Source organism: Strigops habroptila, chromosome 2 (genome assembly GCF_004027225.2).
Source record: "Strigops habroptila isolate Jane chromosome 2, bStrHab1.2.pri, whole genome shotgun sequence".
In the NCBI taxonomy this organism is placed as follows: domain Eukaryota; kingdom Metazoa; phylum Chordata; class Aves; order Psittaciformes; family Psittacidae; genus Strigops; species Strigops habroptila.
This window is the reverse complement of record NC_044278.2, coordinates 19,782,403-19,808,472: the sequence shown is the minus strand read 5'-3', so window position 1 is coordinate 19,808,472 and position 26,070 is coordinate 19,782,403. Positions and strand designations below refer to the sequence as shown.

Below are 26,070 nucleotides of genomic sequence, written 5' to 3'. Positions count from 1 at the left end.
AGAAATGCAGAATTCCTGACCTGCTGACCATGAGCTCAAAAGGTTTGATAGCTGTCATCTATTTACATTGTTGAAATATTTAATTCATTAGTCTACATGTAAGCTATTTTTATACACTTTAATTTCTCCACACTAATTAGCTAACATCCTAGGAGTTTACGTCTTTCAAAAATTTACAAACATTCTGCTTAAAATGAAATGGTATAAAATAGCATCAGAAGACACTCTAGACTTTAAAAAACTAATATTTACATAGGATCTCTACTTTAATCATGCTGCATCCTCCTCTTAGAATATTTACAAACTTCAAATTATTATTTGCAATAGAGCCCCAAAAGCATTAGATTTGTTGACTCTTTAGTTTATCCAGAGAGCTCTTCAGAGTATGCAATTCTTAATCATCTCTAGGCAAAATTTCAACACAGAAAAGACTCTACAACAGCAGAAGCAATCCAGGCCAGGATGGAGAATAAAACAAGAAAACTGATCCCCAAGACACAGAGAAGAAATTCATCTCAACAGAGTGAACCAACACAGCCTATATTAAATAATAATAATAAAAGGCTGAAAAAAAAACCCAACCCCAACCCTCCAATGACAGTAGACAAAAGTGTTCAAGGCCAGGCTGGATGGGGCTTTGAGCAACCAGGTCTAGTGGGACGTGTCCCTGCCCATGGCAAGGGGGCTGGAACTAGATGATCTTTAAGGTCCCTTCCAATCCAAGCCAGTCTGTGATTCTATGATTTAAAGAATTCTAAATTTTGAGGAAGCTCAAAGCTAATCCCTGTTAGAAGTCTCAGCTGAGAGAACATCCCATCTTCTTAGCATTAGAAAAGGGAGGCTGAACCCAAATGGTACTGTGATATCTAGACCAAAGTCAATTCATTTCTCCTCAAAATAGCTTGTACCTCTGCTGTACAACAGCACAGGTATGGCTCACAGCAGGCAGGTCAGCACTGATTAATCATGTCACTGTTTTTAGAACCAGCTAAATTATTGGTAGTCATCCTTACAATACGTTAGATCTTTAGACATCTTCCTATATCCTGTAGAAAGATGCAACACACAAACTAAGGTCAAAGTTTTCTTAAGGAAGATAGAGAGAGAGGATGCATGAAGAGATTGCTCCATTTCAAATTCTGGGTGGCAAATTTAATGGGATTTCAGATCAGCAGGTCTGTAAGTGAAGGAGACAGCTACACTTCTGGAAAACACCCCACAATTCTAGTGCTGAGAAGCCAAAGGTATTCCAGGATCAAAAAGGCTTTCTCCCAGTGCCCTGATGGCAAACCAGACAAATATAAGTTTAATACAGGAGGAAGACACTAATTTTGTCAGCACCACTAGTTGAGACTACAAACAAAGTAGTCTACTGAAAACTGAGCATGAGATATATCTTAATTCTGAGCATGGAAAACAATGAGTTCTTCCCTCCTTCCCCCACCCTCACCCATCCAGCTCTTGCAACAAATACCCAAACCAGCTCTAAGAATTAGTTCTTAGAATTAGTTCTAAGGAGTACACTTAGCCAAAATTTTCTCAAAAATTATGTATTCACAAATCTGAACATGAGCATCACTCCACTGATACCTGAACAGATTATCTACCTAAATTCTCTACAAAGTAGGCAGAAATTGGGCACATTTTCAGAAGTCAGAGCTACATACCTGCATGCTTTTTTCAAACCTTCAAAAACATGGTTTAAGCAGCCAATAGCTCATAAAAAAATAGAGCAACTGTTATAGGGCATCTAATTGGCAGGTCTCCTGGTAAGAACAAGTTCCTAAAGCTCAGCTGATCTGGAGATGGATATGTCATTGTATTACGAGAAGGTAAGACTCCTGGTGGCATAAAAGCACAGATTTCGGCCTTCAGTCGTGGAGGGATGGCAGCAGCCGCTGGTTCTTATCCAGCATTCGTTATATTGGGACTGAAGTAACATGCAGCAGTAGAGTCAATGTTGGACGTGCGAAAAGGAAGGGAAAAAAGGATGAGTTCACTTGTGCTGAAAAGGTTGTTGGCATTACATAAGAAATACGTACTTGGGACATGTGCTCCATATCCAGCAGGCAGCCTGCATACATCCATTTGAAATTTGCTCTTCAGCAGGATGGTTGCCAGTCATGGCACACAGACATGCTGCAATCCTGTTGCTTAAATAGGCTGCAAAAGCAATTTGGAGTTTCTCACACCATAAAAGTGTCACATGTTGTGACTGCAGTTTCATGGTGGTGGAATACAATGATGTGAGAGCCATGCACTGACTCTCCTCTGCCATGTGATAGTGGCTATTAGTTGATATGTGTCAACGAACATACTGAGGCAAAAAGCTCCACCTCAAACAGGACGCATCCTCACAGCATTTTATGCTGGTATGATGGCCATCTCAAGGAAGAACTCGCATCAGCTGAAGAGTTTATGATACGAAATGTAGTTAACTCCTTAGTAGTTACTCACTTATAGAATCAAAGAATAGTTTGGGTTGGAAAAGACCTCAAGAAACTGGAACTCAAACAAAACAGCAGAAAGACCAAATTTCTTTAAATGCACTCTACAAATCTGATTCATATTTAGGAGGCAGAGCTCCACAATAAGGATACAAGTCCTTGTCCCTTCTGACCTGCATCACTCTAGTCCACACATAATTAGTTGCAAGATTCTGTGCACATGGAAGTGATTCCATCAAAGTCAATTTACTGGGAAAAAAAAAAACCTGTGGGACAACTGAATGAGTTTACACTTCAGTAGAGTAAGACATACAGAAGCTACCAAATAGAGTAGATTTAATAATTTTCTAGAAGATTCTTTAAAAATGTCTCCTCTTTCCTCCAAAATAAGTCATTATTCATTTTTGTTGATTAAAAACAAAAAGGGAAAAGAACAGGTTTTCCCCCACATATTTATAAACAGGAAGGGAAAAAAAAACCCCTAACTCACTCCATGGATTTCTACAAATTCCAGATGCATTTTCCTGGTTTTTGCTAACATGGGTGACAATCAAAACAATGTAAAGAGGTTTCCTTTTGAAGCATTTGTTTTCATTCCTTTTGCTGACAGTATTTGTGATGTCACTTACTCTGGTAAAGAAACTAGCTCAGATTTCTCAAGTTTCTAGGGTGTTAGTTGTTAACACAGAGTACTAATTATGGAGGGCTTTAATAAAAAAACAAGAGTTGGCTTTTTATCTATTTTTAGAAGTTCAACACGGCATACTTTCCAAATTTAAGTAAGATTGTTAAAGCATCTGTCCTCCTTCTCCCCAAAATAAGCCACGTTTGCTGGCATAATACAATCACCTTATAAATTAGTTTTTCTTTATAATCTCACATAGGGCTTACCATCTCAAAATTAAACCACTAGACCATAAAATCCCAGAACCAGAAAAGGTCAGAGAGAAGAGTGAACAAAATTAAAATGTCATTTAGTCAATTTTCCTTTCCATGCAAGGATTAAGATCCCCACAGAGTACAGGCCATAACATGACCGATCAGTTGCTGAGTTACAGTTCTCCAAGGGCCACGCCACTCTTCGGAAAAGAGGCGATACTTCTGAAAGCAAATGTGGTGCGAGACATTCTCACAGGTTTTGATCAATCATTTTTCAACAGAAACAAAACCAACTGCTTTCCTCCTAAACATTTTTTGAAAACATGTTCTCTGGATTGAATAGTTTTCAGCTGCAGGCCAAGTAAGTTCCTAAACTCACATTTTGCCTGTCAAAAGAAGCCCTACAGGACCACGTTCAATTCTGACCTTCCCAACACTCTCACTTGAAACTGATGATTTAACTGGAGGCACACAATTAACTCAGGTAACAGAAAGGCGTACCTATGTTTTCCCCACATCACATAGTTTGCTTACAGTTGTGTTCACAGGGCAGAAATGCTTCTTTGACTACAGTTAGCAGGCTTCCTCAGCATGTACTTCACACTGGAAACACTATTTTGGATGATACCTGTTTCCAGGACAGCTATTCTTTTCACTAAGCAGTAAATCTGAAATTGCATTAAGCCATAAACATTCTCACTAACTTAACATGGTAAAAAAATCCACAAAACTGAATATTAAAATATAGGAGGCTTTCAATTTTTCCTCTTTTAAAATGAGAATATGAACTAAGGCAGGTTTGTGTTTTTGCATCCAGATTTTTCCCTCTATTCCCTGGCACAGAGGCTCTGAACCTTGCACACCACCTTCCACTCCCTGCGAGAGCTCTTTGGACAGACATTATGAAGGAGCTACAAGATACGGGCTACATATAGAAAACCTGAATAAATGGAGCACACATTTTTGTCTTTAAATAAATCAGTCCCTCAGAAGTTAAGTGTACCAATTATGTGGCTAACATTAGGGCAACAAATTTTCCCTTGCCTTCCTATTGCCATATGCCTGTCATTTTTTTCCTACAGTTTCCACTCACTGTTTCAAACATATGTTGCCACTTATGTGCCAAGAAAGGAATCTCTGAATTACCCCCTTCATGTATGATGAAATGGCAGACTGAATGGAGCCAGAGAGCGCACCATTAGCAGTTATTCACACTTCTGTTTTCTCTTAACTTCCTCTTCTCCAAAGTTTATTCCTCCTATGCAAGGGGATGTAGAACTATAAAGCCATCCATGACTCATGCTGCAAAATATATAGCTGCAGCCATGTACCAGAGCAGCAATTTTTAAATTTTTTTTAAAGGCCACCTTAAATAAACTTTTTCTCCTTTCAGTTTCCAGATGGAGGATTCTTTTGTGAATTGCTTACCCAAGCATCAACACTGGTGATCCAACATTCTTTTCTTGTAAACTCACTGCTCAGTTTACCAGTGGTTTGCAGCCTTTCTCCCTGCAACTCTTGCTTCCCAGGGTCAGCCTAGGTGCACACTTCACAGTTCCAGAGCAGTAGATCTCAAAAAGCATATACAGTACTACCTGTGCTCTTCTTTTTCTCCTCAAGAGAAGACCATGAAAACATAAAGTCACGCACATAATTCTTCAAAGGATGGAGTGGGGTGGGGGAAGGAATATATCAGTAAAAGATGAATGGAGGGAAAAACCAGGGTGCACAAACAACTGAAAAGCAGTTTGATGATTTAGATTCTCACAATGCTAGGGCATCCATGCTCCTGAGGGTGGTTCTTCCAGCACCCTGAAAATCCAGCTGAGTAACAGCCCATGAGGATACAGTATCTTGAGCACTCTAATAACTCAGTAGAAAGAAAGCTATCCACTGAAACTGATACCAGCAACTACCTTTCAACCTTGCTAAAGTTAAACCAGGGTAACTGGAAGTTAGTGCATCAAGAAATACTTTTCTTTAAACAGGCCAGAAATAACCAAGCGTTTCAAGAAGGAGTCAATGACAAACACAGGGCAAAAGTAGATGTGCTGGAGAGTATCAAGAGAAGTTACCAAAAAACCTTTCATGAAATAAAAAGTGTTAGTAAACTAAAACTAATTTAAATAAAACTAATACCTTCCCTATTTTCTTTTCACATGGTCTTGCACTAATTATCAGCATCAAAATTGCCATGTGATAATACTGGACAGGCATTGTTTTCTTTCAGTTTGGGTTCTGGGATGCACATTTTTGTAGGGATTTTTGTTTGTTTCTTTTTAATGTGAGGAGATACAGACAGAAGTTTTCCAAGAAAAAAAAAAGCAGAACCGTATATTTAATGCCAGAAAATTACCTAAACTAAATTGCATAATTGGAGGCCAAAGGCTTACCTTTTGTCTCCATTTAAATTCTCAAAGAGCATAATGAAACCAATAAAGATGCACAGCCTGAAAACTGGTATATTTTTCTTTTTGTAAAGTCATTGTTAGTTGCTTAAAGACATGGGTTTATGCTTAGAATGGAAACTATACCAGGTATCTTACTTCTACACTGTGTTTTGTAATTGACTGATTCTTCCTGGACATGCTTGGTTATTTTTCCCTGGTTTCTAAACATTATTCTTCTGGAGTGTTATGTTTGTTACTTCCAAGGTGTTTTATGAAACCAACTGCAACTCATGCAGAATAATGCTTTTCCCTAATTCTAGCACAGTGGCCCCAAAGTGAAATGACATTATGTTGTTCTTATTCCTCTTCAGTGCCACAAATTTCTGCCCTTACTGATATCAACCTCATCTTTTCCGGAAGTTAATAAGCAATTATTATATTTCTTGACAAACAGAAATACGGTAGAGCATAGCTCAAACTCCCATATTCCTGCTGATTCAGCAGTGAAAAATGAAGAAACCCTCACTACTTCCATCACCAATATGAACAAAAAGAGCCCCACAACACATTTAATGTTGTTTTTAAATTGCAACTTTCTTTAAAAAGCATATAAAGAAAAAGAACACTCAGCAGGGTAAAGCAGCAAATACTGGGACCCAGGAAGTTTCAAATGATGCACTGTTAGTGAGGGGATGCAAAAGTTCTTGGGTCTTTTACAGAAAAAGGAATATTCAGGCTTAGGCCAGAGAGGCCAAAAGGCAGTAAAGTCATGAGCAAGCTCCACTGCCAAAAGAGACAAATCCCATGGGCTGATGTTTTTACTACCAACATTCGGGGCGTGGAGGAGAAATAAAAAAAAATCAACCTTGTTTTCCTAAATACACATCAGGAACACGTACCTGTTAATTAAGCTCTCTAAATTAACTGATAATCTTTTGTCCCCATGTCTGCTCCACAACTGGTATTAAGATCACCAGGAGACTGAAACAGAAAGATGCCTACATGAATAACCATTAGGGAGAAAACGTCACATAAGCACACAAACTTTTTTAAGCAGGACTGCCGATAAGTAAAGGTAAAGCAAGCTGGTATGATGCTGAACACCAACTATTGCGCATCCAGTGGATAACAGTTGGAAGTTACATTCATTTTATTTCAAAGATTTTAATATTAACTATATGAATTAAGCATACTGAGTACCCATCCATGTCTGTCCTATGGATGACTGACAAAAAAAAGAAAGTCTAAGAACTATCCTGTCTGCTGCAAATGGATAAAACTATAATGAAGTTTTAAACAAGTCTTTGCAGCACATGCCTTCCTTTCCACTTGAGGATCTTCAGTATTACACTCGCTTATGTCCCAGTTGTCGCTGAAGTATCAAGATGAGTACAGTGAGGCCAATGCTTTCAAAATCAGTATCTTATTTCAAGATTTTAAGGGAGCACTGACCACCTGGAATTGATCTGGAGAAGAACTGGGGGATTCTGTGAAATGACCAAATCAAATTTATTATTGCTGAATATAAGTTGGGACAGGTACATTAACAAAAGAGTTGCCAACAGGTTCCCACTCTTCAACAAATATATCCCAAAACCAAACTCAATATTCACGACTCATACCTTAGTCTAGAAGCAGGGCAAGAGGGAAGAGAGGAGCAAAATCCATGGCCTTGCGTTCAGTCAGTCTTTTCACTGAAATACACCTTCTGGTCTAAAAGGTACACGTACCCAAAGACTGACCAGCAGTTTTAATTTGAAAGCTTGGTGCAATTTTACCTAAAGCCACGCATAAAAACTATGATAAGACAACACAGAAAATCACCTGTAGAACACCATAATATAAAGCTCAGACTTTTAAATGTTGGGGCTTTTGGTTTGGGGTTTTGTTGTTTGGTTTGTCTGGGGGTTTGGTTTTGGTTTTTGTTTTGTTTTGTTTTTTTAATGTGGTCTCATTTCCCACAGAGTAAGGACTTGCCTATTCATTTTATTTAAGACGTGGTTTATGAAGTCCGCGTTCATTAAAACTAGACTGAGATCACACAAAATACCATGACAATCAATAAAAGACCAAACTTTGGTATCACTTTCATATAGCTTGAGAACTATAAACTCTGCAACACAGCTTCCACCAAAAAAGGTCTTACTAAAAACCAGATCAGTTCTGAACTGGGCTGATTAAAGTTGCCAGACACATAACAATAATTTTGCACATATGGTCCTTAACAAGTGAATAACTCTAAAATGTACTTAAATTAGCTTAGAAACACATATTTAATATTCCATAACCAAAAAGAGTTTCTTTTCAGTATTTTTAAGTGGGTCATTTTCCAATAAATTAAAACTATAGACAGAGTGGAAATTGGTCTGCCTCCTTTGAATTCATTAACAACAGGAATTACACCACATGAAATTTCAGCAAATCAGTCTATAAACATATCTGTAAAACTCTTCTGGTTCTTTTCGTTTGTTTCAATATAATTAAGTACATTTACAGAAAGAAGGTAAACTCTTAACCAATTTAAAATCTTACTTTCTTAAGCTACACCCTTCCCAAGCAAATCCTATCCCCAGTCTATTATTTCACTTCATAGTTGGTGATAGAATGGTTAGGAAATGGTTAATTTTGCACAATTATGTCTTCCATATGCAACTGCCATTCAGCATCCCACCCTAAGGGTACCGTCAACCAATAAAGACTTTGTTCTGATTATGTAATGCATACATTTGATATCCCACTTGAGACCTCTTTTGGATGTAAAGACAACTCTAGCATAGTGACTTTGCAACTAAGATGATGTAATGCTACTTTGGAAGTAACAAAACATCTGAGCATGCCCACTGTGAACCACACAATTCAAAAGCCCAAGCACATTTCAGTCTGAACCATTCAGTTGCTGGAGAGCTGTGTCTCCCCTTCTTCTTTGTTTGCTCTGCAGCTCTTACAAACTTTCTGATACCAAAAACAGAATGACAATTTTCTTCAGAACTAGTCACACAAATAAATCCCCAGAACAAACCACCTTCATTTAAAGTTAACACATTCTCAAAAAAAAAAAAATAAAAACTATAAAAATCCTCTCCCAACTTGTATTTATGAATAAGAACGTGAAAAATGTTTTCTGAATAACTTTAATCAATGCATATGCCCAAAAGGCAGCTGTCAAAAGAACACATGCAAGATTTGTGCAATTCTTAAAAGAGAAGTTATATGTGGAAATCCAACTCTATCAATGCACCTATAGCTTAAGAGTTACGAAGGTATTTAACTTGGGATTGACACTCAAATGTTACAAGTGAACACATACCCAGTATGTTCATTGTTCATCAGTGTAGAAACATTAATAGCCTATGCATGTCGTAAGACCATGCACACACACAAACACACACACACACACACACACACAGAGTTCTTAAAGGACCGACCCCTTATGCAGCTTTATGTAAAGCATTTTTCTCAGGTCAATGAAGAAGTGTTTTTTAAAAGGAAAAAAAAAAGCTTACTGAAAGTAAAATATTCAAATATTTGCTGGAAGAATGACACAACATAATAATAAAATTCTATTATCAACTCAGTAAAATACTGATGAGGTTACTATGAATAGCGAGAGAGACAAAACAATGTCAGGGTCAGAAGAATTAAGACAGACAAACAAATCAAGCCCAAAGATCTACTGGAAAGCAAAGTGAACATTTTTCTCCATTGTGAAAGAGGTGACTGTTTTCACTATCCTCAATGCTGCGCAACTGAGAGCAATAAACTGGCCCTATTTGAAATAAAAGATTCCCAAGATAACTCCATGCAGAAATGCAAGACACTGCCATTTTCCTTTCTAAACTCAGATTAATGCCAAAGCAAAAAGCATGCATTTGAGACTCTTTGTGGACTACTTCCTGATTCTGGATCATTTCCCTTTCCCATTGACCTTCCCAGGGAACAAAAGAGCAACCATAAGCCTCCCTGCATTCCAGTACATATGCTAAAAATGCCTTTTAGTCATTCCTTCCCGGTCACTCCACCAGACACTGGCATCTTCACATGGTTCTCACCTCCACCTTCCAATAATTCACCCATGGATTTTCTTCTTTTAACGTGACAAAGGCAAATGGGAACCTCACCTGACAAACACTGGCCTCTTTCATTGCTTTTTTGCTCCAGGACGCACTTAAAAATCAGAGACGAGCACAGAATAGCACAAGAACAGAAAAGGCTTGTTAGTATCTAGCGAAGTAGTTAAAGAAATAAAATTTAAAAAACAAAAAAACCAAAACATAACTGCACAGGGTGATTGATTGGGTCTCCCTGTTCCCCTGCAGTTCCGAAAAGAAACAAATCATTATACTTGCAAAAGGATCCACAAACATGATTTCCCATCTTCCTTTTGTATTACTTAAGATACTAATGCTAGTCCCTGAAGCCTGCAAGAATTCACTGCCAAAAATGAGCAGCTTTCCTGCTTTTGAGAAATATCTAAAATAGAGAAGATGCTTCTAAGAAAGCATTTTCTGCAATACTGAAGCAAAATTAATGAGTCAAAGTTTGGTAAACCCAAATTCTCCGACATCAATACCTGTGGAACACATACTGGTATGGCATTTAAACCTAAGGTATCGCAAACAGCCCACAGTCACTTTTAAAGAATAACTAGCTGGAAGAAACCAAAATCCTTTGGAACCATTGTCCATAAGAGCTTCAGAAGTATCCACAACTCCTTTGTGTGCATTTGCATAGGCAAATTTTACAGAGCAGTTCTCAAAAGGTCTGGAGGCATTTCAGAATCTAATCCCACTCAGACCCTGCTCTCCTGAGCAAAGCCACTGATAAAGGCTTCCACAAGCCTCTGAGCCATGAGTGTTTCTGCTCCAGTGACATCTATCGCCATCAGAACTGCTCCAAGAACTCTAACCACCCATCACACTGACCACTGAGCAAACTATACATAGCAACATTTTTTGGGCACGACTTGCATTGATGTAGATATACATGGATAGCTGACAAGGCTCCAAGCCTCCACTTACATTCCCAAGCCCCAAGGTCAAAGGCATTTTATAACTCCCAAATAGTGTTTATTCTTGTCAAGCCCTGGATAACCTTATGTCACTCTGGACACACCTTAGGCTTCTAGCAAAAATAACTCCTATTTTGGTAGAGTTGGATCCATGTATACTCCTCTTTACTCAGCAGCAATATGAAAGAGGACTGTTTTGCTTTATGCTAGAATAGCCTTTGCTCATCTACTATGGGGATTCTGAAATATAAGCAAATAAAATCAGTAAAATAGGGTAAAACAAAAATGCATCAAAGTACCAAAAAAAAAAAAAAGGAAAAAAACACATGTCCCAAAACACAGACACCTTACAGTACAAAAAGCCAACCTGAATCAAATTCTAAGAAGTCTATGACATATTGTTGTACTATCATTGATAGGAAAAAACAGCTAAGTTAAAAAGATACAAAAGAGAACACCCTGAAATTACATGTCCATTTAAGAAATAAGCTTGTTTAATTTTTTTCCTGAGTAATAACTCAGCCTGATTACAAGTTAAATGATCAACAATTATCAAATCCACCATGAGATTTCATAGCGGAAGACGACACTTCACCTCAGGATTTCTCTTGTAAGAAATTGCATCACTACAAGAAATAACCCAATACATGTCTACATTTAATCAATTCTACACAGTTCATGATCACACACTTAATATACACACCTTTTTATGGACTGTAACTATCTTTAATTCATCTAGGTAATATTAATCTTTGTATTATAAGCTTCTAAGTTCACTAGCCACAGCAAACGGAAGCCAGAAACGATGCTCTGTCAGAATGCTCTCAACTAAGTTACCACGGGGAAGCAACACTGAAAAGAACAGAAACTTTATCCTTACAACTAAAAATAGGTAACTGAACAAAACAGATTAAAAATACAGTACCCAACCACTAAATAAAACCCCACAAAATTAAGCAGACCACAGAGCACTGAGGAAGGTTGCAGGGAAGACTGTTTAAAGAGCAGTGGACTTTTACGTATAAAAAAGGAATTTGTCTTTTCTTTAGGTGCTGGAAGAGAATTTCCTTAAATCACTACTTTGTGCTTGAGTACAATTTTCAAGTATGAAGCAATCTGCAGGTTATTCAAGCATTTAGTTCATCTCCTGAAAGACTTTCTTAGTAGTAGTCCATCCTGTTGACATAACATTCAGAGACACGAGATCAATAAAAGTGTTCCTAGATAACGACACAGCTTTAGTATTGCTGAGTTTAAGGCAACAGTTCTTAATCCTGACATGTCTCATGCAGGCTGCCACAAAAAAAAAGCCAAATTAATACCCTTTTGCATTTGTTCCCCTCCCTCAAGGGTTTTGCAAAATTTTTTTTGTGGCAGACTCTGGAGCTATGGAGTGTCTGAGCCTGCTAAATACATTTCCCCAAGCCCAAGAGACTCCTTGAACAGTACCTGCTGTGGGCAAGACTAACACAAAGAACTACATGTCACTACAAACTTGGAGATCATGAAATTCTGTAAATACTTTTCCAGACTACAGAATTGAACCACACAACTCAGTCAAATTTCCAAACTATGAATCTATCAGATAGCTCGGCAATTCTGAATCCCAAAAGGATCAAAGTTCTACAAGTTACATTACATCCCTAGGAACCCACAGTCTAAAACAGCCTGTACAGGATACATTTGCCTCTGCATTATTTCAATACAGATTCCTTGAACAAGTATCAAAATCACCAATAACTTCAAGTACTATGCTTTAAACCAGGACTAGTGTATGGCCACTGAAATTACAGAGAATAAGGAAAACCTTTTAAAATGTATTTTTAGCAGGAATCCGGGGGGGGGGGTGATTTATCAAGGCAGAAAATATGTCTCTTAATAGGTAGGTTTCATAACGTAAGTGCCAGCAACTAGAGACCCAAAGAAGTGCAAGTGGGCCCTAGAGCACGTTTATGTTTTACTCAGCTATTGCAGGCAGCCCAGCGAAAAATACTTCCTCTTCTTACAAAGTCTGCCTTCCTTAGCATCCACAGTCCTTCTTTTACAACCTTACTACCTTTCAGATAAGCTCTTTAACAGCTATATTTTCACTGAGTTAATCTGTAGGAGGCAAGAGAAGCCTACTCAAGAGAATTATAACAATGAAACATAAGACTCGCAATACATTTTTTATCCTGAATTCTCTCTACTTAACCACTAAAAAGGAAAAAAAGTATGACAGCTTCATACTCCCTCTATGTATAACATCAATGTCTCCAACAAGCCTTCTTACAGTTTCTAAGCCACATTCAAGTCCACATTCACCTAAGCGTGTGCCTCACAAGCTTGTGCTCTCAAAGAAGACCACAGCCTCAAGTGACTCCTGCAAAACTTTTAACCTCCAAGAAACACATTGAATGCTGAATCTCTTCTAACTGTGTGCTGGGCTTCACGCTCCAAGGCGCTGGTGGAACAGCATCACCCAGCAACAAGTGAAGAAACAATAGCTGTGAAGGAAAAAGATGGTCAGTGATATGGAGGAACCAAAGCAACTTGCAGAAACTTGATCTATTTCTTCACTTCCATCTGTATCAAAGCTTTGAAAGGAGCATCCTCCACTGACACCATGTTCAATACATGTCTAAGCAAAAAGTTGAGTCAACTTCACTCAGACCTGTGTGCCTATTATTCAAACAAGAATTAAACTGCTCAGAAAGAGGTTTGATCACTTTGAACAAAATGACTGAACTCACTTCTTAGGTTGACACGCACAAAAGATCTGAGACAGGGATTCATGTGGAGTGAGACTTGAAGCTCAAAATGTTTCTGTCACACCATTTCCCCGAAGTTCTACAAGAAGAATCTTGCTTTGACTGAATTTCAAAGGAGATGAATGAAGAAAAGAAGGCAACTAATTACACAGTGTCGCATATTTTTTCTGAGTGCTAATGACTAAAGACCGACATTTAAAATGTGTTCTACTTCCAAGCATGTTCACAGACATTGAACTTAGTGTCTTCCAAAGTACCTCACCACAAGAGTCTTCACATGATTACAACTCACTTGTGCTATTGCATTAATACTGAAATGGCTGTCATGCTTCCAGAAATAGCCCAACTAGACAGGCATACTGGGGAGGGAAGGAATAATAAAACATTCTCAGGGCTGTACACCACAAACAAAACAAACCACCAAGCCCAAACTGCTTCATAAAATACACTATTGTGCAGAGTTGTGCTGTGCAAAAAGGGTCTTTTTCATAAAAAATTATCTCATCCCATATACAAGAGGAAGCCATCTCCCGAGCAGATATGGAGCACTTGCCAGTTCTCCTCAGGAGAGAAGTCATTAGTAGTTAAAAGGTGAAGTCATCAACTTCTCAAGGCGGTGCCCGACAAAAAGGGATCTAATTATTCCTAATATTTGGCGAGGAGTTTTATTTGTATCTGCCAAAAAAGGGAGAATAATGGAATCTACAAACAATAGGAGAGTTTGGGAAAATATTTCTTCCTGCTGCCAAAAAAATTAAAAACACACAGTAATGAAGATATGAATCTCTTTCCGTCCATGGTCCATAGAAAAGACACATGAATCTAAAGAATGTTATCTTTAGAATTTTCCCTTGTTTCTTCCCCTTGCCTTTCACATGCAATTTATCAGTTGTCAGTGTATTTCAGACTGTCACTTAGCCATAACCTCTATATTTCTCTTTCTAATATTCAGAAATTAATCTATGTATTAGGATATAAAACACTGAAATACTCTTTACTGATGAAATGTAAGAGACCGTCAATCACAATGTTAAAAATAAGAAAGTCAAATTGGACAGATATTTTTTTAAGGATGCTATCAATCCAAGAAATAATTTAAGAGTGAGCCTTCTTCCACTGAGTTAATGTCAAAACTCCCACAGATTTCAGAGACAAGGCTTAGCATACAGTGGAAAGAAAATCCTTCAAGTCACATGAGTTATTAAAACATTAAACATCAGATCCCATTTAGGCAAGTCATTAAAATTCAACTTGTCAATCTTGCACGTGTTTCAGTTCTCCAGTATTACTTGCAAAGCTTTATCAGACCACCTCCAAAAAAGCAAATGGATTTAAGTAACGTAAAATGCTAATAAAAGCTTTGACAGTATTCGTACTTCTATAGATGTCTATTTTCAGAATATAAAAGTAACCTAACTATTCAGACCCCACGGAGAATTTCAAAAGCCTGAGATGTGACCAAGAGCCTGATTCAGCCAAGCATTTCAATATATCATTAAAATCAGGCTTATGCTGAAGTCCCTTTCCTTTTTCAACAAAAATACACAGGACTATGATTTAAGTGCTTTGTTGAACTGAGGCCCAAGTTCTAATTTCCTTTATTTATCTTAGATACAAAATGGCTAAAGGAAGGGGTCAAATGCTGCAATAGATAGGTTATGAGTTTAAGGACACTTGCTGCTATGAATTGCCATGGGAAGAAAAAGGAAAGAAATGTAGTTTAACAGTGGAAGTAAAGGGGGGAATTCAGATAGTTTAAGATAAAGTCTAAACAACAGCCTCAAAGTCTTTTAGCTTATTTGTCCTCTCTTTTCCCTGCCTGCTACCATCTTCCATCTTTCTAACTGCTTTTTTTTTTCCCCCCAAGTAAAATCCTGAGAGAATGTGGGCACAAATAACAATATGGAACGATAAGCAGAGCCTAGATGAAAGCCACCGTAAGCAGGCTGCAGGAAGCACCCCTGCATTGTCAGGGACGCACCAAACGATCCAAAGTTTCTTTAGCTGTCACAATACTTGCAAATGCACCAATTCTGAACAACTACATCTAGTAACTAAGGAAACTGAACTGATTTTAGGGAGCAATGGAGAATAAGACAGGCATATGTGCTTGCTTAAAGGCTTTTTTTCTTTTCCTTTAGTGGTTACCAGTGCTAGGATTCCACCTACAGATACTGGAAGGCACTGTAAAATAGCAGTAAAAGAAGGCTTCTCAGCAACACTGTGTGTTGCCTCAGATATAAATAAGCTTTTCATGTTATAGCCATCCAAAACTTGGAATTTTTAATGATATAGTTCTTTAACAGGGCTTGGAATAGTACTGTACTGTCCTTTATTAAGTTGTGACAATACAAGACAAGGAAGTCAGGCCACTACACACTCAGCTGATGCTCTTTGATAAAGCTGTTTTGCAGAAGGTCACAGATGTGTGCTTTTGTATCGCAGAGGAGAATTAATTAAGAAACTAGAAGTTCATGCTTTGGCCATCCCCAGATATAAACACAGACTTACAAACTGGAGGATCTGCATTCCCTATTCCCAGCTCTAGCCTGCCCCCAGACTGCCAATAAACTTATCGCTAGCACTATCTCAGCTGTGTTCCTGAATAGAACTGGGCTGTAAGGATGGATTTTTGGCTACCAGCTCTTGAGAAGCCCTCCTCTTCAAAGCTGTTTATGGTCTACAACAACTGTTTCATGTGGGAGAACAAAAATGCAGATTTTCATATCGAGATAGACTAGAGAGGTAAGTGCAGGTGAAGGGGAAGATGCAATAAAATACCCCATAATTGCAAAGGGAACCAACTAAAATACAGAAGCAGTAGTTTTCACTGTAAGCATTTGTATGCTTGTACAGACACATAAAAACAAATGCATGCACATTTAATTCCAACCTACCTTTCACAGATCTACTTACCTGACTGCTCCCCCTGCAAATCTTAACTGGATACAGTATCCTCCACAGCCTGCTCTAAGACAGGTCCCTTGCACCTCCAGTTGTCCTACCTTCTTAAACAGTCTCAGCAGAAAGGGCGAGTTTGTAGCTGAAGATGAAGTCAACTTAATATTGCCTTTACCAACATCACCTGGATGAGCTTTTATGTAATTCAAATTATCTACATTTGCATAATACTTTTGAGAAAAACTATACAAAATGTTGGTTCCCCAAAACATAGGAAATAAAACATTACCCTAGTCTGTCCATCGGTATATTCATTTCCTTTTTTCCGAAACCATTTTGGAAGGGTCAGTACACAGGTACTGCACTATTAAATAGATTTGGAAGTTTTGTTATCAAGCATCCAAATCTGAACTTCCTCAGAAACTTACAAGGGGGATCATGCATACACACAAGTAGCACACTTCTGAGTAAGTCTTTACCCAGTCACAGTGCAAAGGGCTGGCTGAAATTTCCCAACTAAAGAATAAGTACCTTTTTCAGGCTACATTCCAGGTAAATATGTGCAAGGAAACTAAGAGGTGTCTGTCTTTTTGATGAAAAGCGAATATTTTAATCATCATTTATCTTCATACCTACAAACACCCCCAAATAAGCTGGCTTTTGTTAGAATTATGTGCAAGTATACTAAAACACACAAAAAGGAGGCAGTAGGACAGCTTAAGCCTACCAAAGTTTACCTAAAGACTAAAATTCAAATGCTGCAAATAAATGAATTGTGGATGCACCTACTTTAACAGAGCTGCAGAAAATAGTGTAGAATGCCGTGCAATGGTCTAATTAATTTAACCCTTAGAGGAATTCCAACAAGTTCTGTGCCTATTTTAAGTATTTCTTCCTTGTGTTCTCAATGTTTATTCAGGGTGTACACTGAAGGACAGGGAATACAAGAGATACATTTTAAGCTCTTCAATCTAAATCCTATTTTGGCTTCCTGCCTCTTTCCTAAATATTAAAACAAACGACTCATTTCTTTAAGACCTTCTTACTAAAAATAGTTGGTGGGACTGCTTAATTGTGTTAGCTGAAACACAAACATACAAAAAGGAAAGGGTTTTGTTGGAAAAACATTGAAGAGAAAAAAAAAAATCAGATTTCATCTGGCCTTCCCATCATCACTTAGAGAATTGTTTTGTAGTTACATCATCAGGAAATAAAATACTATCCTCTGAGGACCCCGACTCTTTACAGAAAAAAAAAAAAAAAAAAAAAAAAAGGAAAGCTCGACGTTCATCTCACCCTCAGAGGAGCTCAGCTAAATTCACAGCTTTTGCCATAGAAATAAAAAAAAGTCAGAAAAAAAAGCTCCCTTAGAACAGCTAATTAAAGGAGATGACCTGGAATTTAATTTTTCCCTTCTCAAATTCTAGGCTGTGAGACTAAGAGGAAAACATGATAACTAATCAGCTAACAACTTCTAACAACTTTATTATCAACTATAGAAAGGAACTGCCCTAACCCAAACTTTCCGCACATTCTTCTTGGCCATGAACTAGTAGACAAATGAAATATTTCACACAGCCCTGAGCGTCAGCTGGAGCCAGAACACACTAATGAGCTTTCTAAGTTCTGGCTATCACTAAAGTACACCAGTCAGACCCGACGAGTCTGCACAACACGGAGCGCCTTATATGGCAAGGCAATGACGTAATGCTCCATAGGCTTGGGGCATGCAAAGAGCCTATCTCTCATTGTTTAGTGGGACTGCTGGAATGCTCACAGCTCTGATGCTACAGCTCAACGCCTCGCTCGCACCATGGAGCAATAGCTGACCCAGGATTTCTATAGTCCAGGAGCGCAAGGTAAGGGAGAGGGTGGGAAGCAAACTTCTTCTGGCAAGCACTGGCGCTTCTTGCTTTTTCCTATCGAGATACTTCTTCTTCTTTTAAAAAAGACACTTCCAAAAAAAGAGGTGAGGACTGAGAAAGAATGAAATACCCCCAAAACAGCACCAGGAGATCTAGAAGATGTCTGGTTACTCGGAAGTAGGATGACTATTTCAATCGGTAAAGCTGTATTTTAAACAATTCCTACGGAACCAAAGGATGAGGAATTAGTGTTAAAGGAGGACGTAGTTATGAATTACACACACTTTCCAAATGGTTGGATAAAATCATGACTGCATTTAGAGCTGTGGAAAGAGTCCAACAGTATTGTAATATATTAGGTAGAGCTACTGCCTCTCTTTATGCTGCATTTATATGCATATGCTATATATTAGTAGACATGTATGCACAGATGTCTCTAAGCATTTACTATACTTTTGAACAACTTTGACTGTAGTTTACAGAGGGATGTATAAATTGCCACAAACATTACTCTGCAATAAGATTATGCTATGTCTGAAAGAAACAATCTTAACTAGTTTAATTACTAACAAACTTCAGCTCCTACACACTGCTTCCCTCTTCTGTGTCTTGTGTGCAAGTGTCAAATCACAAGAGGACAGAACTATCAGATTTTGAGGAAAAAAAACTTTAAATCCTTGTCATCGAACAAACGATGAGGCTTTCAAAACCAGAAAACCCACGGGTCTCTTCAAGGCTTATTCTACAAGGTGCTGAACAGTATCGCAGTTACTGTAATACAGAGAACAGAAAACAGTTCTGACGAGGCACTAAGCAACTTGAAAGATTAGACCTTAGTGTGCTTATAATACACATCTGTGTAGCACACAGAATTACACCGTCCTCTCTGCTGATTAAGGACCAAACCCTGTCAAATCCCCGTTTATAGGAACAACTGCAATTAAGTCAATTGTACTGTCCTACTTGCAAATTCAGACTACTAAGCACTCCTCTCCAGTCTTATGTGCAATTGAAAATGTTAGAAAAAAGAGACTCCTTAAGACCTTTAAACTCAAACTCTTCTTAAAAGTAAAACATGGTTTTGTTGTAGGTTTTCATTTTCTTTAATACAAAATTAAATCAGCATTAAATGTCAGGACACCAAAAAGAGTTTTTGTTTTGTTTTGTTTTCCTTCATTTGATGTTTTAAATCCTGCAAAATCCTTGTTCAAGTATATATTTAAGAAAAATCAAAGCGGATACAATCATATGCATTGCTGTACTAGCAAGCATATATGGGTTTTAGAGACCAGGTCAAAATACCATGTGTGAACATTTTCATGACTTTTTTTCTTTTTTTCTTTAAACAAGAAGAAAATATTATGTATTTATCTCCACATACTTCTAAAAATGTAAATACATAGACACACATTTAATTTCAAAGATAATTCAGGTATTTCTGTATTATTAACCTTGGCATTAGGTAAAGGTCACATCCATGTTTCCAAGATAATCCTTGCTGAACAAGCAAAGTTTACATCTCTGTTGATGCCTTGAATATGCCTAGCTATAGAATCAGGGAAGAGGGCACTGTATATTATATAGAGAATTAAAAGAATCCTAGCAACCAGAACAAATTTAAGTTTGCAGTAGAAAACCTACACCTCAGATCAGTATCCTAAGCCCCTTACAATGTCTTTTGCTCACTCTTCTGTCATATCTGCAGCCTTGCAATCTGCGTCCTAGCATACTTAGGTCTCTTCACTGATAAATGATTACTTTGGTTTCTACATATCCTATATCCAGTGGATTTCAGGCTTAATAAATAAATTGTCAAGTTATAAAGTGAAAGCTACATTATGAAAAGATATGAACTAAAGTTAAGTAACATACTTCAAAGAATTTGTCTGAGTAAGAAGGATTAGCTGAAGTCAAACAACTACAATATAGTTAAAAAAAAAAAATCACAGAAATGCAACACATGCAATAAACATCTACACTTGATAAAGGCAGTAACTAGAAAAAGAAAAAAGCCTACACATAGGTAAGAAACTATTTCAGCTCCTCTAAATCCAACAGCGAAGGAAGGTAACAATTATCATTAACTACTGCTTTAGCAATACCCAAAGTACCATCTGTACTGTGAACGGTGCTAGCCTAATATGAAACATAACATCTATCAAAAGCCATAAGAACTCTATTTGTCATAGTCTGTCTTCCTTAGATCAAAAGGGAAAATATTCTTCAGTTAATATTTACAGAACCAATTTTGCTCTCATTTATGCTGACTGGGAAATGAAGCCCACAATAATTAGACTGAGCTATAATGTCTCACTGTTGTTGTATACCACCTTCCCTTCCCCCCCTCCATCATTACATTCCTTTATCAGATTTCTTAATATGTATTGAGAGTATCTAATTTTAAGCAATTAAAACATTACCTTGAATCACCTAACAGTAAAAGGAGGCAGCAAAGGAAAACAATTGTCACATAATTCAGTCTTCAACAACTGTATTTCTTCAATTTCTTTTTTTAGTAATTTTTAACAACATCCAATGTAAAGAGAAAGCATTTTTAAGAACAAGTATATCCTCCAGAAATGAAAGTCAACTTCCTATAAAACTGCAATGACCCTCTGTTCCTTCCCCGTCATTTCCCTTCCCTCTACTGACAAATGTCATGTAACTGCTGAGAGCAGAATTTTTAGCAATTTGATCCAGCAGAACAAGGGATATAACTCACACTTATTTTATTTTCCCTGTCAATACTAGTAAAACCACGTTATTGCTTGATTTTTGCTGAGTAACAGCACTTTCTTATTATTTACCTAATACTGTGATGAATTATCATGTTTGCCATTGTCATAGGATAAAAACCCAGGCTGGTTTAAATCCCACTGAGTTTTCCCTCTGTGGCAGTTCTTAAGAGGCTGGTACACTTCCTCAGGAAAAATTCTTTCCCAGGTGTAGTTCGGCGTGGGCTAGCGAGCAGCCACCGCTCCTCCAGACCTCTCCCACAAACAGCTTCTCACAAATCTTGGGTGTGGCATTACCTCAATACAGTTCATTAAAGAAGTAATTAAACTGCAAGTCAGAGAATCCTAAGGAGTTTACAGTGTAGGAAGACCTATCTTTAAAAAGCATTCTATAAAATTTTAGTTCTGACTCATTAACAGTTCCCCTTAATACTTTAGTCTGTCATCAAGTTGATTTGAACTTAGAAACTATGCCATAGCAATAAAAATAAATCATTTTTAATTGCTTAGGTTTGTGTTTCTTATATTGAATGGCTCTGCCATGGCATCCTTGACCCTTATGTTCAGCTTTTTTGAAGTGGGTGACAGGTTGGTTAGTTCAGCCATTCATTAAACTGTATTACTCAGCTCCAAGAGGCTAAGAGGCATTGCTGAAAAATCCTAAACATAGTTTTTTGATTTAAGTGAAGTAATGAACATTTTGAGTCTTAACACCTCTCAGTATGTTATGCTGATTTTGAGGTCTGCTGTGCTTTCTATCAGCAAGAGAGAAATCACTTTGATTGCATGTACAGGGCACCATGTTGTTTCTGGAAGGTCAGTAACAGCACTCAGGCTGATGGACCAATGGAGCACACTCAGGCATTCACAGCTCACTTTCCTCAAGTGTTCACAAATTCAGGGAATATGTATTTGAAGGTTTTCCGTGGCAGTCTGTAGCTTGCAGTACAAAACCAGCCCCTCCCGAAGCACTGCCTCCTCACCAGAACAGCAGAACTGAGGTGACAGTGAAAAGGTGGATGTTCATGCAATAAACGAATGCTAGCTGAGCAAACACTTAGCAACATCATTGTATAACTCTCCTTATAACAAAAACAAAATAACAAAATGGAAAGCTTGGAGGTGAAAGTTCAAGCCAACCTTGCTAGACAACATTGCAACACAACTCAAAGTTCTATAACCTTGGTCATTCAAGTTGATAAATGCATGTACTTTCTGCCTGATGCAGAAGTCACCCTCCCTGCTACAGCTCATCATGCATATCACAATGATTTAACCTAACTGCTTGACTTCAGCCTCGAGCTGGGCAGGGGACCTATGGACAACCACCAGAGAGTGGCTCTTGAGGTAAATAAGCAGAACTTGACCCATTTTGCTTCACACCACATGCTCATAGAAGCTGAGCAACCGGAGCCCACAACCACCTAACTGTTCATGCTCAAGCTTCAACAAACCTTCACAGTTGTACAGACAGGGTACACAAAGCTCCAGTGAATGTAACTGAAAACGTGGATGGAAAAAACAAAATACTTCTGACAAGAACAACATTCACTTTGCATACATTTCAGGTAAATGAAACAACTCATCAACCAGATTTCATTGTCCTATATAGGCTTCCAAAAGGCTGGGAAGGAACACAACAATTGTGCTTTAAAAAAATGATAGGTTAAAGTTCTTAAAAGATATGCCTTAAACCTAATATTCAAAGCAATTTCTTTCAAATTCATTACAGAGTGGATTTAAAACTTTGTTCTTTTTTTACTGGAGACACAAAGCTTATCTAGTGTTTGCATAGCAACTACTGCAATGAGTGTAAAAGAAAGAGAAAAAGTGTTTAAAACCGAAAGGAAGCAGCATGTTGCTACTACCATGAAAAATACACACAAGATTGGCCATTTAAAAAAGGAAAGTAATACACATATAAAACTGGCATTTTAATTACATATTGGATTTTAGCACATGGACAAAGCCACATTAGAGAAAGTATAAGCCCACTGAATCCCGTCAACTTTTTATGGATTTAATCAATATTCTGGTAAAATGTGCATAACTTTCAGTCACTAGGTCAAATTATGAAAATTAGGAAAATTTACCACCATTACCTGGCTTACCCCAAACAGGATTGTATTCTACTAAGCTACACAGAGATCTTTCAGAAGCCACCTAATAAATGCCACAGTTGTTTTTGTTTTCAACTTCAAAATGCTCCCATCAGTCAAGCACATTCTCTGCCTCAGCAGAGCCATTCTGCTTCAGATGCCTACATAGAAAAGAAGCAAGTGAATTAACTATGTGAACCCAATCTCTTTCTTAAATTTTGGTCACTTGAACCTGGGGCTACAACTCCTCCACCTCTAGGGCAGCCAAGCCATGACCAAAACATCTGAAATCCAATGCTGAACATACTAAGTTGGATGTAGAAAAGTGGGAGAAAAAAATTGCATTTGTTAATGCTCAAAGCTGAAACACTTTCTTCACTTGCAAAATAGTACCGTATACTCTTTCATGTAATGAGAAAAGTCTTTTCACTAGCAACCCATGTCATTCCCAGATTAAATACTGAATTGGCTTCAATGAAAAGGCTACCATGAACCTTGGCAGGCTTAAGACTTCTCCTAAAATACGTGTTTCTAAAAACATACCTAATATACATATATGGGTATGTGCATTTGCTTGCATATACGTAAGCAGAGCAGGGGGATAAAGAGCCTCTGAAGCGAAGTCAGCAAGCACAGATTCAATATGGGTCAACTCAAGCTAGATAAAACTGACTGCCTATGAGAGTGATGCAGGGATGACACCAACCCATGGAGAGCGTTTTGGCTTGTGCTTGGAGGTGTGTACACTGATTCCCTTTTGGGACAGCAGCAGACAACAGCTGACAAGAATCTTTAAGCTTATATATGTTGCTAACCTTTTATAAAGGAGGAGGGAAGAAAAAGTAACAATGGTATACAAAGGAGCAGCTGCTTTAGAAAGTGTCTGCTTGCCCTTGCTTTGTTCCCATCCTCTGCTTAAAGCTCTAGATGATTACTGTCATCTTTGAATGCAGGAAAATTCTACTTCAATCAGGATTAACTGGATGGGGGGAATCAGAATTTGATAAGGTAACATTTTATAACCTGTAAATGACCCTCTCATATATCTAGGCTAATGCAGTTAACCAAACAAACTAGCAAGTTCTGTCTAGAGATAATTGTGTCTTTTTATTTTCAGCATTTGAAACCACATTATAAATTAATGATAAAAGCTAAAATGTATTACATCAGAAATGTACTGTACATGGAAGCATGCTACAGCTTCTTCATTTTCAGTGACACCTGAAAATAGGAAAATATAACCTAAACATCACAGACCATCAGCCAAGAGGCAAGAAAAGAGATCAAATAGGGCGTGTAGCCAAATGTCCTTCAGCCACATAACAATACTGAGTTATAAATCAAGTTGGGGTACTGTAACGAGGCACAAAAATTTTGACTGAATTAACAGTTGTTTGAAGAACAGGGAACACTTGGAGTCTAAAAGTCTTCATATGAAGGGGCAAGGGAAGCATACATGCACATGACGCTCCTCTTTCCTAAAAAAGCCTTTTTTTCTATGACAGTTTTTGAAAGGCAGAGAAAGTAAACTGGAAAACAACTAAAGACGGAAAAAGTAAGTGTCTCTCTTGGCCTTAGGAAGACTGCTCAGACCGATTTTAAAAGCTTTTAAGAAACCATCGGTCACAGAATAGTTAGAACTAGTTAAATCCACTTTTTCACACTAACAATTCACCTTTTTTTCCTGAGAAAGAGAGAAACATTTATTTTCCAAACCAAGCAACAGTTACTTCAGCTGCTGAACTCACATGCAAGTAACTGATTCTATATACAAACTGCTATTGGCACTTTGAGTGGACATATGACTAAAGGGCCCAATTTTCTTTCATGCTTAAGCAGGATATTTGATCTTTAATGCAGTGAACTACCAAGGCTGCAGAAGAATGGAAAATCTTACTTCAACACATCACAATCGACAGATCTGAGTAAAGGTGTTTTTTAGTTAAATAATTCATCACAGGTGAAGTGGCTACTTAAATCAATTGTTATTTAAATACGTAAATTAAATCATGAAGTAAACCTTGGTTAGAACTATAACCATTAAAAAAATTCTCAGACTATCATCCTTAGCTCTCCACTGTATCTTCCGATCCTGTAGTCTAAAACAATGTGTTAGTCCTCTTTGAAGATCAGTTTGTACAACTGATGTTGACCATGTAAACTTAAATCCTGAAGAAGAGCACCCATGCTAAGGATTAATGTGCTTCAAACAAACATGCATTGACTTTGCCCCTTTAGATGATTCTCCAAGACTTCCCAGGCCAGTGTGGCCTGAGGTCCTACTGAGACAAGAGAAAATCCAACTTCCAAACATCCCACAACTCAAATCCCAACACATTCAGATACAGGAGACATAGGAGAAGGACATTTAACAGGGTTTTATTAGGACTTCTAACAAGAAAGTGAATTATCTCCCAAGTAGCAAAGTCCCCAGAACTAGAGAGCTTCAATACCTAGAACTGTAGCCAGAAGCAATTTGTAATCTATCGGAAATAGTTTTTATACAATTTCTGAAGGTCACATACTGCAAAACAGGAAACTAGCAGCATTCTGCATCACTTGCAGCTTCAAAGCCATCTTTACCTAGTTAACCACGCTGCAATGCATTACCACAACTTTTTTCACCGGTGTCCTCCAAGATGAAGTGCAGGCCAACTCCACCTTAGAGAAAATGGACACCCTCACACCATCAGGTCTCCAGGAAAAAGATGAATATTTAGCTTCAAAGCAAAATCTCCGTTTGACGTAAGTGTTATTACTGCTCTTATTGCCCCCAGTCTTGGCTACTAGAAAAAGTTGCAACTTTAACGGCAAACCTGATTGAAGTCTTTTGCCTATTTGGAAATCCTCAACTACATTGCTCCATGAAACCCTATATCAAGGAAAATTTAAATATTTCAAGCTAAATGTGCAGTAGCAATTAAGGTTCATGTTTTCTGCCCAAAAAATGAATGGGGTGCCACCCAAGCCCAGCCTTCAAACACTCAGAGTTTATT

General features: G+C 37.9%; 2 protein-coding genes across 3 annotated transcripts in view; one reads left to right on the top strand and one right to left on the bottom strand.

Moving 5' to 3' along the window:
• Nucleotides 1–26,070, bottom strand: part of CMSS1 (cms1 ribosomal small subunit homolog) — a 236,103-nt gene that overhangs the window by 181,517 nt on the left and 28,516 nt on the right. The window lies entirely within an intron of this gene.
• Nucleotides 1–26,070, top strand: part of FILIP1L (filamin A interacting protein 1 like) — a 203,898-nt gene that overhangs the window by 150,913 nt on the left and 26,915 nt on the right. The window contains exon 1 of one of the 2 annotated variants that reach the window (XM_030477169.1): nucleotides 18,026–18,234. The exons of the other annotated variant lie outside the window; for it this stretch is intronic. The gene's annotated coding sequence lies outside the window, so the exon portion shown is untranslated. Of the gene's footprint in view, nucleotides 1–18,025; nucleotides 18,235–26,070 lie in introns of those variants that run through there. 2 annotated transcript variants of the gene reach the window in all.